This window comes from Panthera tigris, chromosome B2, assembly GCF_018350195.1.
Source record: "Panthera tigris isolate Pti1 chromosome B2, P.tigris_Pti1_mat1.1, whole genome shotgun sequence".
In the NCBI taxonomy this organism is placed as follows: Eukaryota; Metazoa; Chordata; class Mammalia; order Carnivora; family Felidae; genus Panthera; species Panthera tigris.
The window spans coordinates 107686851-107702625 of record NC_056664.1 but is presented as its reverse complement, the minus strand read 5'-3'; positions in this window follow the sequence as shown (position 1 = coordinate 107702625).

Sequence of the window (15775 nt, the reverse complement as noted above, 5' to 3'; positions counted from 1 at the left end):
GGTGTTGGGTATGTCTATTACCTTGATTTTGGTGATGGTATCATGGGTGTTCTATATGTTCAAACTCATCAAATTGTATATATTACATACATACAAGTTCTTTATATATCAATTATACATTATTAAAATAATAGATGATAGATAGATAGATAGATAGATAGAATCCAGAATACATTTTACCACACTATAATAACTTCAAATGAATAACAGTGGAAATCATAGATGACTCTGTGATTTTCACTTCTCCCTTAAAACAAATAATATCACTTCAGAGAGACAAGAAAATGAGTTTGTAATTTCTGGATTGTCATTTAAATTGAAATTTTTGTCTATTTTAAAATTCTTATTCCACTATAGTTTTTAAATCTTCATAGACATATGCAGAGTGTATCAAATTCTTGAGTCTTGAGCTTTAAACTGATCAGAATATAACTTATCATAGAATGTCCACATACATTCAGATGGCCTTTGATATTTTCATATCCTTGAAGGGCATGATACTGAGACCTAGTTTGAAATTGCTTTATACAGGGTTTTGAACAGTATGTACACTAAATATGATGCAACTCCTTGGTGGCTTCTCAGTACATGTGTTTCCTGCCAATATGGAACCAAATGAAGTGATACATAAATGTACAGCTATTTATCTCAAGATTATTATATACGTTAAATATGCTCATGAGACTGGCATCCAGGACTAACCACCATGCTGCTACATAACTTTCCATGACCACAGGCAACTGTATGTGGTATACTTCAACCAATATAGAGAACTAGCTGATCTTAAATTGGCGAGAAAGATCTGTTAGGCATTTCCAGGGTAGCATTAACCTATGCAATGATGTGAGAAATACTACCTCGTTTTCAATGTATTACCTGTCCCAGATATATTTATCAAAGAATTTAACAAGGGTGTTTCCACAATATATGGAAGATGTTTTTAATGGCTGAATAAAATTAAAAGTCTGATCAAAATTTAGAGAGCAGTCCGTATTCAGAGAGAATTCCTCTGTGCATCTTCTGCAATATCAGAAATTGTCGTGACCATTTTTGATGCAGACGTGCCTGCTGTGTGAGACACTCCCATCTTTTTTTACTTTCAGCTTTCCTATCAAAGATTGTGGCTCTTCTGTATGCCCCATTCACTTGTCCTTCCAGTTGCTACATACAGTTACTACTTAATAAAAACTAAGAGATAAGACTGTGACAAATGCGACATTATGGTATAGCTACAAAAATTAATGTTTTGGATATAACATTTTCAGGAGGATTGGGAAATCACAGCTATTTATGCAAGGGGGAAGAAGATAATCTTTTCCAGAGAGGTGAACACTCATAGAAAAATTAAAAATAATAATGCGAAAAAATGTATGGTCATAGTCTTTTACTCTTCTAGTCTTCAGCCATGATATTTAAGATTGAACCCAGATAATCATGTATCAAACAAGTCACATAGAAAATAAATATATTTATAATATAAAAATAGTACATAGAATATGTGATTCTATTAGGTGTTATGAGGAGGGTGGAATTTATGTTGTGTTCTGAGAGAGTGGAAATAATCAAAAGGTCAGATAATTGAGTATAAATTTAAAATTTCTTGAGCTATTCAGAAAAACATCCAAAGTAAAGGATCATTTTATTAATATTATAAGCCCCAACCCCATAAAAGAAGACTGCAGGTACAGACCTTTAAGTCTCATTTGTAACACAGTAATTTGTTTAACTTTCACATTTTTGATAGCCCATTCATTTTTCATGCCCCCTGATCATCTGAGCACATGTAGTTTTCAGATAATTTCCTCTTAGTAAGAATGTTATTAACAGGAGAAATAAGATCCTAACTGTTGCTGACAGAGAATTCAAGGGAAAAACACATTGAATTACGTGACTATTTTGTGTGACTTTTAAGATTGAAGTGACTAGAATACCCTTACCAATAGTACTGTGAAGATTAACTATAATATTGTAGAATTGAATGGATTCTGCTGAGGTGGAAATAACTCTTTAACATAAACCTATAAATCCAATGCAAAGCTGTGATAAAGAATTACTAGAAATACTAAATTTTAAATTTCATACAAACATTTGCCTCATACAAAGTATCCAAAGTGAAAAGTTTTTATACAGACTTAAGACATAGCAGTAGAGTTTAAAGTAAATAAGGCTAGCAGCCATCAATGATTGTAATGTTTCAGGAAATACACTAGGGTTGAGGAATATTCTGAATGAGAAAGAAATAACCAAGGTCACCTGGGCGCTCAGTTGGTTGAGTGTCTGACTTTGGCTCAGGTCATGATCTCGTGGTTCATGAGTTCTAGGCCCTCATCAGGCTCTGTGCTGACAGCTGGGAGCCTGGAGCCTCTCTTGCTGCCCCTCCCCACTCATGTTCTGCCTATCTCTCTCAAAAATAAATAAACATTAAAAAAAAAAGAAATAACCATGAACATGACTTATGGCACAATTCTAAAAGTATGACATTGAATAAGGAAAAGTACAGTAAATGTAAGAGTGAGGTAAGAAAAAGTAAAGAAGAAAAACACATGATGGCTATTAGATTCTTCCTACACTTATGAGACAATTTGATATCAGTAAAAAATCAATTGAATAAGTCTCTCTTAGCTACCGACTAACCAGAAGCAGGAGAAAATATTTTATTGTTAGCCTCATATTTTCTTATTAACAATCTATTTAAAAACTGTATGATCTTAACCAGCAAACACTGAAGAAAACATTTTATGTTTTTCATCAGGTTTTGTTTCTTATCACTTGCAAACTAAAGTCAGCAGAGTAGAACAATAAATTTCAAAATATTTATTTTCATAGTTTAAAAATGTGTAATAGCCAGGTGATAGCATGGAAAATGGTGTAATGTGCATGCTTTCAGATGTTATCAATTAGAGGTTTCATTAATAGTTCCCTGAATCACTTAGCACCATAACACGGGGAGCACATTCCCATACCACTTTGGCAGCTTTGATCAGCTTTGTCACTGCAGACAACTAATAGTTTTTATATTGATTCATGCATTAATCAGAGCCATTTTAATTTAAGAATTAGCATACCCAAACTGTTCTGATTTATAGTGCTAATGTCCTAGCAAAGACTAAATTAACATTTTACTGCTGTTAACCAGAGGTGATGTCTCATAAAAAATTAGAAAATCTTGCCCAAATTTCACATTCCAAGCTGCTTAAATTTCAAGATTGCTCAGCGATACCTATAGATGAAAGGAGGAAGCACATCTTCTTTTCCTGCTGACAAAATTAAATGCCAGATTTCAAATGTCTAATGGAAGTTTTGATTTTTATAACTTATAGTTTATAAATGTATAAACTGTTATAAACTATACTTTATAAATAGCTTATAAATGTATTTTAAAGATGAGCAAATGTAAAGAACTGAATATTAATATTATATTCCTAATCTTCATCCAGTATTACTGATTTATTTTATGTAACAGGTAAAGTTCATTTTAAATATTTTCTAATTTCATTACTGAAAGATGATAATTGGCTGAAAAGGAAAGTAGAACTTTGTTCATCACTGTGAGTGTAATTTGGTAAACTTTTTTCTTAGCAACTTTCCTCAGGCAGTGGTTATGCATTAATGTTCATCCCAGAGAAATTCTGGTTCCCATTCCTTAGGGTTTACACAGCAAATGTCACATTTTCCATGTGCAGATAAATTCATAAATCAATGTGTACAGCTCATATTGCCTGAATCTTTATAGCAAATTTTAATCAGCTAAACATACACATTTTGCCACACTTCATCCGCTGCTATGAAAGACCAGAATATAGCAGATATAGCTGCATGAGGAAGAAACATTGCAGTTAATGTCAGGCAGAGTCTGGATAAAATATCTTCTGAAAATGTGACTAAAATTCTCTTTCAATGATTCAATCATATATTCACTGTGTAAAACAGTGAGAAGATAATTTTGGTATTCATATCAGAACAGTTTCAGCTGTAATAAAGAGATATTTTGTCATTTCCACAAAGTTGAGTTGCTTTAGAAACTTGAGAGGAGATATCTATAGGCCATAAGGATGGAGGAAAAAGACGGAGAAAGAATAGAGTGGGCTTTGTCTTGTCTTGTGACTTTAAGTGCATATATCTGGTTGTGCCTTTTGAATAGGAGAAATAGTTGAGACAATATCAGGATGTTAAATAAGACAAAATAAGATTGCTGACAAGGTATCTTAGGAGAGAGATATGAGGCTGAACATCCAGAGTGGGCACAAAGTATAAGGCACCAACACTGAGTCTGTATGACACTCTTCACTGGGCGATGGAGGGTCAACATGTCCCTTCGTGACAGGATGTTGGCAGGCTTATTTTACATAATGGTTTCCATCTTGGAAGGGGCAGAGTTTACACTCAACGTAACATATAAACAGGACATAAATTTGCTTTTCCTGCCTCACTGCATATGCTGACATCATCATTTGCGGATCTACAGAATGTCTGAGTCTTCACCACACAATATTGCTGCTGACTAGAGTACATACAGTAAAACCTTGGTTTGCAAGCATAATTCGTTCCTGAAGCATGCTTGTAATCCCAAGCACTTGTATATCAAAACGAATATCCCCATAAGAAATAATGGAAACCCAGATGATTCATTCCACAACCCCAAAATATTAATATAAAACGATTATAATACTGTAATATAATACAAAATAATAAAGAAAATACAAGATACAAAGAAAACTAAACAAATTAACCTGGCATTTACCTTTGAAAACCTTCGTGGCTGGTGTGAGGGAGGCAAGAGAGTAGAGGGTAAATGTGTAGGACAACTTTCACTATCATTAAAGGATGTTGACTACAGTGTAGTATTAATAAACTCTTGTCCTATACTGTATTTAATGTAACTGGCAATAAGGCAGTAGAGGAAAGGGTCTATATCTGCAGGCAGCCTAACCCAGAATGAAGCAAAGCATTCCTAAGCTTACTCTTGTATGGAAAAGCAAAGGAGTGGCCTTAGGTGCTTTGAAGTCACAAAAAATACACTAGTGCCAGTTGTGAGCACCTTCTAACATTATGAAAAATCACTGATTTCTGCCAAACACTGCAGCCTGAGACTGAGCATCCGAGCATTGGAGACAATCACCCACAATCCCGCAGTGAGAAAGACAGAGAGAGAGACAGAGAGGAACCATTAGCTCAGTTGTGATCATGTGACATTCAGAGTCACATACTACTTGGACTGCAAGACATTTCTCATTCATCAAGTTAACATTTATTAGAAATGTTTGCTCATCTGCACAAGCAGAAAAGTTACTTGCAATCCAAGGTTTTATTGTATTTTATATGAAAAAAAGTACATCTATAGGCTCATACTCAAGGTATTCAATCATCTTACCATGTGCTCTTTAATGCATGCAGCTTGACAGAAAGATAAGGCAGAATGGTGAAGGCTCAACTGCAGAATGTGCTAGGAAAAAACATCTTACAAGGCTGAAGCACTGTGCTATAGGATACATTTTATGCCTTAAACCACTGGTCAGTATGTGATGGCATTTCCCTCATATGCAGATTGCCCAGATCCAGGAACCAAAAGATAGAAGTAAAAGTGACCCTCTTCATAATTATAAATAATAATAATAATAATAAATATAAAGTTTTTTTCCTCATAATCCTGGGATGCCTAAGAGATAAATGCTTCTACCAAAGCAAAGAGTTGATTCTAATGAGTTAAAAATTGAGAGAGCCACTTTGCAATTTTTCAGATCTTCATAGCACTAAACCAAAGAGAAGTTAGTGAATGATCCTAACTACCAGTCATGATACAAAATTGGGGGCCAGGAGGAACAATGTCTAGAATCAGAATATTGACTTCATTGCCACTTAGTATTCCTCATGCCTGATAATACTATCAGTGGAAAACTGTGGAAACACAATGATGATATGACTACTAAGGCCTTTGCTGTAACTCTGGGTCTGAAGTGCTCTCTTATCCAGCAAGAGAATGGATGCAGGATTAAAATGTGAGGCAGACTAATGTCAGGGAGGAGACAAGAGCCCCCAAGTAAGAGTCCTTGCTCCGTTTTTATTAGGATCAGAAGGCTGACAAACACGATGGCAGTGCACAAAGAGACAATGAAACCGTGAACATTAACTCATGGGCATGGGGGAAAGGGGTTTTGAAGATATGCAGTGTTAGGGGTTTGGATCAATACAAAATAAAATTCTGGTGCTGAGCAGTAGGTTGTTTACAGCAGACTTGAAGCGCCACCTCTGTTTACCTAAACTGGCCCAGGGGACAAGAAAGAAAGAACATGCTACCGCAGGGTCTACAAGGCACCTTTTTCTTGATAATTAGCTCTGCTTTGGGCAACTTCGTCCTGCTGTAGTCTATAGCCCTGTTTACCTAATTTGGTCTTTCCTTCCTGTGAAAGCAGATTTCTGCTATTGTAACAAGTAGGGGGAGGGGGGTGGGGGCATTTCTGCCCTGAATACCTATACTTGTTTATCTTATTTTTGATGCTTTCTTCATGAGGCTTTTCTATTCCTATATCTTTGTCCTATACTGGGGGCCTTTGCCCTGTTTACCTAATCTTGTTTACCCAATCTTGGGTGTGTTCATCCTGTGGCTTTCTAATTCTTGATGTCTTGTTAACCCATCAGTGAAAGCTCAGGGAATTCCTAAGCTTATTCTCCACAGGCCTGTGTTTCCCTATACTGAGGGATCAGTTTTCATTAACAAAAAAAAAAAAAAAAAAAAAAAAAAAAAAAAAAAAAAAGCTAGAGCACATATTAAGGAGTACATTTTGTATACTGTATTGCATATTCTATTTGCACCTCTACGTCTATCCTCATTCCTTCTCTGCCTTTTCACTGTGTACAAGATGGCTTGGCCTCCATGGTTTCCATTTGAACTCAGTTAATAAGAGCCTCTTGAGGATAGAGAGGATCGGTATTTATTCCTTCTGCTTTCTACCGTTCACTCTGCAGTCTGATTGTCACTGCATTCTTCTCCCCATGCTATAGCTTCTGTCTAGGCTTCATTCTCAAGAACAAAGCTTTCACTGGGTTGCAGTGATTGTCCCTCCCCTTGACCTTTCAAGCCTGGGAGTGGGGATCATTCCCCACTGTTGCTGGATCCCATCTTTCCGATTTTGTTGCTTACACTGCTATAAATTCTATTTGTTTAAACTCTCTTCAAATACTACTTTGAATGTTTCATCTGTTCCTGTCAGGTTTCTGACTAATATGTCAGCATATTAAATGACCCAAGGAAAATGGTGCATTGTAGTATCACCAAGAGTAATTCAAGAAAATCATAGGGAAAAATTGGAGGAATGTAGAGAAACAAGGCCAGGAATTAAACAATGAAGAGTCTCATGAACCAAAATGGACTTGAAAAAGGTAATGCATACTCAAAAACGGGTCAAAGACCTAAAAATAAGATGCAAAACTATAAAACTTCTGGAATATAACAGGAAGAAAACATAGATGACCTTGAGTATGGTGATGACTTTTTAGATACAACACCAAAGTTACAATCCATGAAAGAAATAATTGATAAGCTGGATTTTATTAAAATTAAAACCTTCTGCTCTGCAAAAGAAATGTCTTTTTAGGATAGCAAAATATTCTATATTATATTATAATGAAGGATATATACCATTATACATTGTCCAAACTCATAGAATATGCAACATAAAGAGTGAATCCTAAGGTAAACTATGGACATCGGGTGATTGTGATGTGTCAATGTAGAATCATCCTTAGGGAAAAAATGTACATTCTGGAGAGTGATGTCAGATAATGAGGGAGGCTACGCATGTCTAGGGGCAGGGCATATCTGGAAATCTCTGTACCTCCCTCTAAGTTGTTGCAAACTTAAAGCTACTCTAAAAACATCTTATTTTTAAAAAATGGGAATAATACATTCTCATGGAGGGATGAAGATGAAATGAGGTGTTGTATTTTGTGAATAAGGACAATATCTAGCCCACAGTAAACTAGCATACTTAAATGGTAATTCCCTCCCCTAGCTTTCCTCTCCAAATAGGATGAACAAACCTTAGCCCAAACTACTACTCTTTTCCAGTTTACTAATTCTATATTCAGGGTATATAATGAAATGTATATATGACAAGCATAATGTTCACATACTTGAAAAAAATGAGCACAAATTTTTTTTATAATTAGCAATGATATAAAATAGATTAATGGAAAAATACAGTAAGTAAGGAAACCTCCTCTAATTTTACTACTTGAAAAAAATGGATAATGTCAAGACTGGGGGAAAATATTTTCAAAAGATATATCTGATAAAAAATGGTTATCCAAGGGGCGCCTGGGTGGCTCAGTCGGTTAAGCGTCTGACTTCGGCTCAGGTCATGATCTCGCGGTCTGTGAGTTCGAGCCCCGCGTCGGGCTCTGTGCTGACAGCTCAGAGCCTGGTGCCCATTTCAGATTCTGTGTCTCCCTCTCTCTCTGCCCCTCCCCTGTTCATGCTCTGTCTCTCTCTGTCTCAAAAATAAACAAACATTATAAAAAAATTAAAAAAAAAAAAAGAATGGTTATCCAAAATATAGAAAGAACACTGAAAACTCAACAATAAGAAAACAATCTGATTGAAAAGTGAGCCAAAGACCTTAACAGACACCTCAACATAGGAAATATATAGATGGCAAATAAGCTTAGAAAAGATGCTCCACATCATATGTCATCAGGGAAATGCAAATTAAAACAATGAGATGCCACTATACAAAGTGGCCCAAATCTGGAACATTGACAATACCAACTGCTGACAAAGATGTGGAACAGCATGAATTCTCATTCATTGCTGGTGGGAGTGCACAATGGTACAGTCACTTTGGAAACTGTCTGGTGGTTTCTAACAAAATCTAAACCCACTCTTGTCATACAATTCATCAGTCACATTCCTTAATATTTGCCCTAAAGAGCTGAAATTTTATATCTAAGCATAAAAAGGCATAGAGATGTTTACAGCAGCTTTTTTCATAATTTCCAAAACTTGAAAGCAACCAAGATATCCTTCAGCAGGTGAAAAGATAAATAAATTGTGGTACATCCCAACTATGGGATATCATTAAGCACTAAAAAGAAATGAACTATTCAGCCAAGAAAAGACAAGGAGGGGACTTAAATGCATATTACTAAGTAAAAGAAGCTAATACAAAAAGCCTATACATTGCTTGATTCCCACTATATGACATTCTGCAAAAGGATCAGTGTTTGCCAAGTATTGGAGTGAGCAGGAATGCACAGGTAGATCACAGATGACTTTTAGAACAATAAAAATATTCTGTATAATACTACGATAGTGGATTTATCTCATTCTACACTGTGTCAAATCCATAGAATGTAGAAGACTAAGAGTGAAACTAGGTTACCTATGGACTTTGGAGATTATGATGTGTTAATTTAGGTTCATCAGTTGTAACAAATGTATCATTCTGGAGGGGGAATGTCAATAATGGGGGAGGCTGTGCATTTGGGAGAGCAGGAGGTATGTGAGAAATCTCTGTATCTTCCCTCAGTTTTGCTTTAAACTTAAAACTATTTTTTGTTTTGTTTTGTTTGTTGCAAGTTTTTATTTAAATTCTAGTTAACATACAGTGTAAAATTGATTTCAGGAGAAGAATTTAGTGATTCATCACTTACATGTAACACTCAGTGCTCATCACAACAAGTGTCCTCCTTAATACATATCACCCACTTAGCCCACCCCCCAACTCACCTCCCTTTCAGTACCCCTCAGTTTGTTCTCTATAGTTACCAGTCTCTTATGATTTGCCTCCTCTTTTCCCCCCTTCCCTTATGTTCATCTGTTTTGTTTTCTTAAATTCCTCATATGAGTAAAATCATATGGTATTTGTCTTTCTCTGACTTTTTTAGCTTAGCATAATACACTCTAGCTCCATCCACATCACTGTAAATGGCAAGATTTCATTCTTTTCAATGGCCAGGCAATATTCCATTGTGTGTGTGTGTGTGGGTGTGCGTGTGTGTGTGTGTGTGTGTGTGTGTAACACATCTTCTTTATCTATTCATAAGTCGATGGAAATTGGGCTCTTTCCATAATTTGGTTATTGTTGACAATGCTGCTATAAACATCAGGGTGCATGTGCCTCTGAATAAGTATTTAGGTATTGCTTGGGTAAATACCTAGTGGTGCTATGGCTGGGTCATATAGTAGTTCTATTTTTAACTTTTTGAGGAAACTCCAAACAGTTTTCAACAGTGACTGCAACAGTCTGGATTCCCACCAACATTGTAAGAGGGTTCTCCTTTGAATTCTTACCAACATATGTTGCTTCCTGTGTTAATTTTAGCCATTCTGACAGGTGTGAGGTGATATCTCCTTATAGTTTTGATTTGTATTTCCCTGATGATGAGTGATATTGAGCATCTTTTCATGTGTGAGTTAACCATCTGTATGTCTTTTTTGGAAAAATGTCTATTCATATCTTCCATCCATTTCTTGATGGAAATTTCTTGGATTATTTGTTTTCTGACTGTTGAGTTTGATCAGGTCTTTATAGATTTTGGATACTAACCCTTTATCAGATATGTCATTTTCAAATAATATCTTTTCTGAAGGTGGATAAAAGGCTTTGTGTATTGTTTTTTTGCTCTGCAGAAGCTTTTAGTTTTGATGTATTGCCAATAATTTATTTCTGCTTTTGTTTCCCTTGCCTCCAGAGACTTATCTAGTGAGAAGTTACTATGGCCAATGTCAAAGAGGTTACTGCCTGTGTTCTTCTCTAGATGTTGATAGTTTCCTTTCTCACATTTAGGTCATTCATCCATTTTGAATTTATTTTTGTGTATGGTGTTACAGACTGGTCCAGTTTCATTCTTCTGTGTGTGCTTTCTAGCTTTCCCAACACGATTTGTTGAAAAAACTGTCTTTTTTCCATTGGATATTCTTTCCCGTTTTGTCGAAGATTAGTTGACCATATAGTTGTGGGTTCATTTCTGGGTTTTTCATTCTGTTCCATTGATCTATGTGTCTATGTTTGTGCCAGTACCATACCGTCTTGATGACTACAGCTTTGTAATATAACTTAAAGTCCGGAATTGTGATGCCTCCAGGTCTGCTTTTGTTTTTCAAGATTGCTTTGGCTATTCAGGGTCTTTTGTGGTTCCACACACATTTTAGGATTGTTTGTTATAGCTCTGTAAAGAATGCTAGTGTTATTTTGATAGGGATTGCACTGAACGTGTAGATTTCTTTGGGTAGTATAGACATTTTAACAATGTTTGTTCTTCCAATCTATGAGCATGAATGTTTTTCCATTTCTTTGTGTCATCTTCAATTTCTTTCATAAGAGTTCAATAGTTTTCAGAATACAGGCCTTTTACCTCTTTGGTTAGATTTATTCCTAGGTATCTTATGGTTTTTTGGCACAATTGTAAGTGGGATCAATTCCTTGGTTTCTCTTTCTGCTGCTTCATTATTGATGTATGGTAATGGAACTGAATTCTGTACATTGATTTTGTTTCCTGAAACTTTACTAAATTTGTGTATCGGTTCTAGCAATTTTTGGTGTAGTCTTTCAGATTTTCTACAGAGTATCATGTCATCTGATAAGAGTAAAAGTTTTGCTTCTTCTTTACCAGTATGGATGACTTTTATTTCTATTTGTGGACAACAAAACTACTTTAAAAACATAAAGTCTTAATTTAAAAAAGAAAAGGGGGGAAGCTAATATATTTTAAAATGCTGTTTTTAAATATTGAACACAATATTAAACACGAAACATTAAGCTCCAAATCAAATGACATTCTAGAGATTCCTCTACTTGTAAAATGAATTCATCATCTTCATAAGATGGATCCACTATTGTATTTTAGTCTGTCTATCTTGAAGACAATTTGTTCTCTTTAACTGCCAAACTGGTGGAAGTCAAATCAATAAGCACATCAATAAGTGCATTCTAGTGAGCTCAGTTCTAAACTTCAGAATATCAGCACCTTGGAGTAGTATTGTTCTTGGAAGGATGACTAAGGATGGAATATTTGACTAGTATACCATACTTTGAAAAAAGTGTTCACACCAAAAATACATAAATTGCCTTATTCTTCATACTACATTGTGCCTTAAGGCAATGATTTCAGCTTTCTCAGAATATACTTTTTAACTGTTTCCCTGTTCAAAATCCCTGGCACCTGTCAATTTTGCAAATAGCTGAAAGATGTAGCACAGAGGCCAAAATTTGCATCATTTTGGACATTTGGATAAGAGATGGTAATACCAAAAGGTCAGTAACTAACAGAATAATAAAATAATTTCCTTAGTAAGATGAACACAGATTTTCAAATTATTTTAAATTTGGGTTCAAACAGCACATTTGAAATATTAAATATTAATTACAAGAATTTTTATTTACACCTTTAATGTTAAAACATAAATTAATATTTTATATGTGCATGTCTAGATAAATTGGTCTAAATCTTTATTTTCTTTGTTTTTGTATTTTCATCTGTGTCTATGAGGGACTGGTCTCTAGTGTTCTTTTTTTAATAATATATATATAATTTTGTCATCAGAGAAAATCTTAGATTAGACAATTGAGAAGTATCTTTTAAGCTATCTATGGTAATATTTTCAAAATAAGTTTCTAGTAAACCACCATGGTTGTTGTTTTGCTTTCTGATTCTTACATGTGTGCGTATTATTTCTAGATTGTTAGCTTATTTCTAAAAATACTCTAAAATTATTCCATCACTTCTTTCTATCCTCCACAGTTTCTGATAGGAAATCTACTGTCATTCAAATCATAGTACCCCTATTTTTATCAGGCTGTTTTCAAAATTTCATCTTGAAAATTTCTCACCAGTTTGATTATGATGTGTCTGGCATGGATTTCTTTGATTCCATTTTGTTTGGGGTTCAGTTATATTCTTTAATCTGTAGGTTTATGTTTTTCACCGAAGAGACATATATGAAAATTATTTCCTCCTAGTAGCTATTTACAAAATAATGCAAGTTTCTAGAAAAAAAATTTGAACCTATATGCCAAGAATATTAAAATTATTTGTGTATTTTGATTCAGTTTTCCTTTTAAAAACCTATCCTAAGAAAATAACAGAACAGTGATCAAGTGCTTATAAACAAACTAACCCTTTCTGATATAATGCATGGGAGTAGAACTTTCAACCACATTCAGTAATAGTAATTTTAACAACAATAGGCAGAGCTATTATGCTCAGTTAAATATTTATTGAATGTCCAGAAGATATATGGCTTATGTTAAATATTATGATGATCACTAAAACATACAAATATAAGCCCTTTTATTTGACCTCTAATTAGAAAGACATTACATAAAGGAATTATCCCTTATAAATATTTGGTCCAGAGACATATCACTTCAAAGATCTCATGATTTTTAAATGCTAGATTAGATAATTGAGAACTATATTTTAAGCTATCTATATTAATATTTCATTTATTATTTATTTATATTAAATACAATTAATTTTTGATTCAATTTGCTAGTATTTCATTAAGAATTTTTGTATCCATGTTCTCAGGGATATTGGCCTGTAGTTCTCTTTTTTAGTGGAGTCTTTATCTGGTTTTGGTATCAGGGTAATGCTGGCCTTATAAAAGGAATTTCAAAGTTTTCCTTCTTTTTCTATTGTGTGGCATAGTTTGAGAATAATAGGTATTAAATGTTTTTAAATGTTTGGTAGAAATCACCTGTAAAGCCATCTGGCCCTCGACTTTTGTTTGTTGAAATTTTGATTACTGATTCAATTTCTTAGTGGATTATCAGTATGTTCAAGTTTTCTATCTCTTCGTGTTTCAGTTTTAGTAGTTTATATGTTTGTAGGAATTTATCCATTTTTTCCAGGTTGTCCAATTTGTTGGCATATGGTTTTTCATAATACTTTCATAATTATTTATTTGTATTGCTATGGTGTTGGTTGTTATTTCTCCTCTTTCATTTATGATTGTATTTATTTGTGAGCTTCTTCTCTTCTCAGAGTATTCCAAAAAATAGAAAAGAAGGAAAACTTCCAAGAAATCATCCACCACAATTAAGTGAGATTTATTTCTGGGTTGCAAGGGTGGTTCAATATTCACAAATCAATAAACATTATACATCACATTAATAAAAAAAGATAAAAACCATATGATCATTTCAATAGATGCAAAAAAAAAAGCATTGAACAAAATACAATATCATTTATGAGAAAAACCCTCAACAAAATAGACTTAGTGAAAACATACCTCAACATAAGAAATGCCATCAGTGAAAAACCCACAGATAATATCATCATCAATGGGGAAAAACTGAGAGCTTTACCTTTATGGTCAGGAACAAGACAGGGATGTCAATCTTAACCACTGTTATTTAACATAGTACTAGAAGTCCTAGCCACAGCAATCAGACCACAAAAAGAAATTAAAATACATTCAAATTGGCAAGGAAGAAGTAAAACTTTCACTATTTGCAGACAACATGATACTCAATATAGAAAATCAGAAAGACTCCACCAAAAAAAAAAAAATACTGGAACTGATATACAAATAAGGGATATAAATCAACACATATAAATCTTGTCACATTTTTAAACACAAATGAGGCAGAATAAAAAGAAATTAAAATATCAATCCATTTATAATTGCACCAAAACCAAGCTATCTAGGAATAAACATAACCAAAGTAGTGAAAGACCTGTACTCTGAAAACTAAGAGGTACACTTATTGTGATGAACACCAGGCTTTGTATGGGAAGTATTGAGTCACTATATTGTACACTTAAAACTAAAATTACACTGTAGGTTAACTAGATTAGAATTTAAATAAACACTAAAAAATTAACATTTTTAATGTTAATTAAAATTCAAATAATTTAATTTAAACAAGAAAATATATTTTTTTAAATAAAAGAAATTTAAACTGCAGTGGCCATTGAAATGATTTCATGTTTATTTTTTGAAAATATTTTAGAATTTGGCAGAGTGAGGTGTGCCTGGGTGGCTCAGTCAGTTAAGCATCTAACTCATGATTTTGGCGGGTCATAATCTTGGGTTTGAGCCCCATGTTGGCCTCTGTGCTGTCAGTACAGAGTCTGCTTGAGATTCTGTCTCCCTGTCTCTCTATTCCTACCCCCCTTGTCTATCTCTCTCTCAAAGGTAAATAAACATTAAAAAAAAAGAAATTGGCAGAATGAAATTTTAAAATAATTAAAATAGTTTCTTTTTGATTAAAAAGAGACTAAGCCACTAAATGTTAGGCTTTCTGTTAAATATAGTTGTAAATACACAATGTGTTGCGTATCTCTTATTCATAGGACATTGGGTTTCAGTTTTAAATGGTTTACTCTCCAGAATTACAAATGTCCAGACAATAGGAAAAAATTTCTATTGTGTTTCTTCTCTCAAAATCATCATACTCATTTCTGGAAACATACAGAAGAAACATGGTTACACTTCCTTAAAAGCTGTGTCTGTTTCTTCAAGTCTCAACCATGTTAAATACAGAAATCATAGCATAAAGTTTGCTCTGGAAATTAAATAGGAAGCTCTCTGAATTTCCCAACAACTTGGTTAGAAAGTCTAGTGTAGAGAGTTACCTCTAGAAGAGCTGTTTTTCTGACCAATATTATAAAGAGATATGAAGTAAAATAGTGTATAGTTTTTTAGTCTATAGTCTTAAAAATCTTTTATGATTAAAAAAATTCTTCTGAGAAACTACAAGAGTCTATTTTAACTGATTCTAATTTTGAAATCAACATTTTAAATTTAATATTTAATTGATAGTAAGTGACT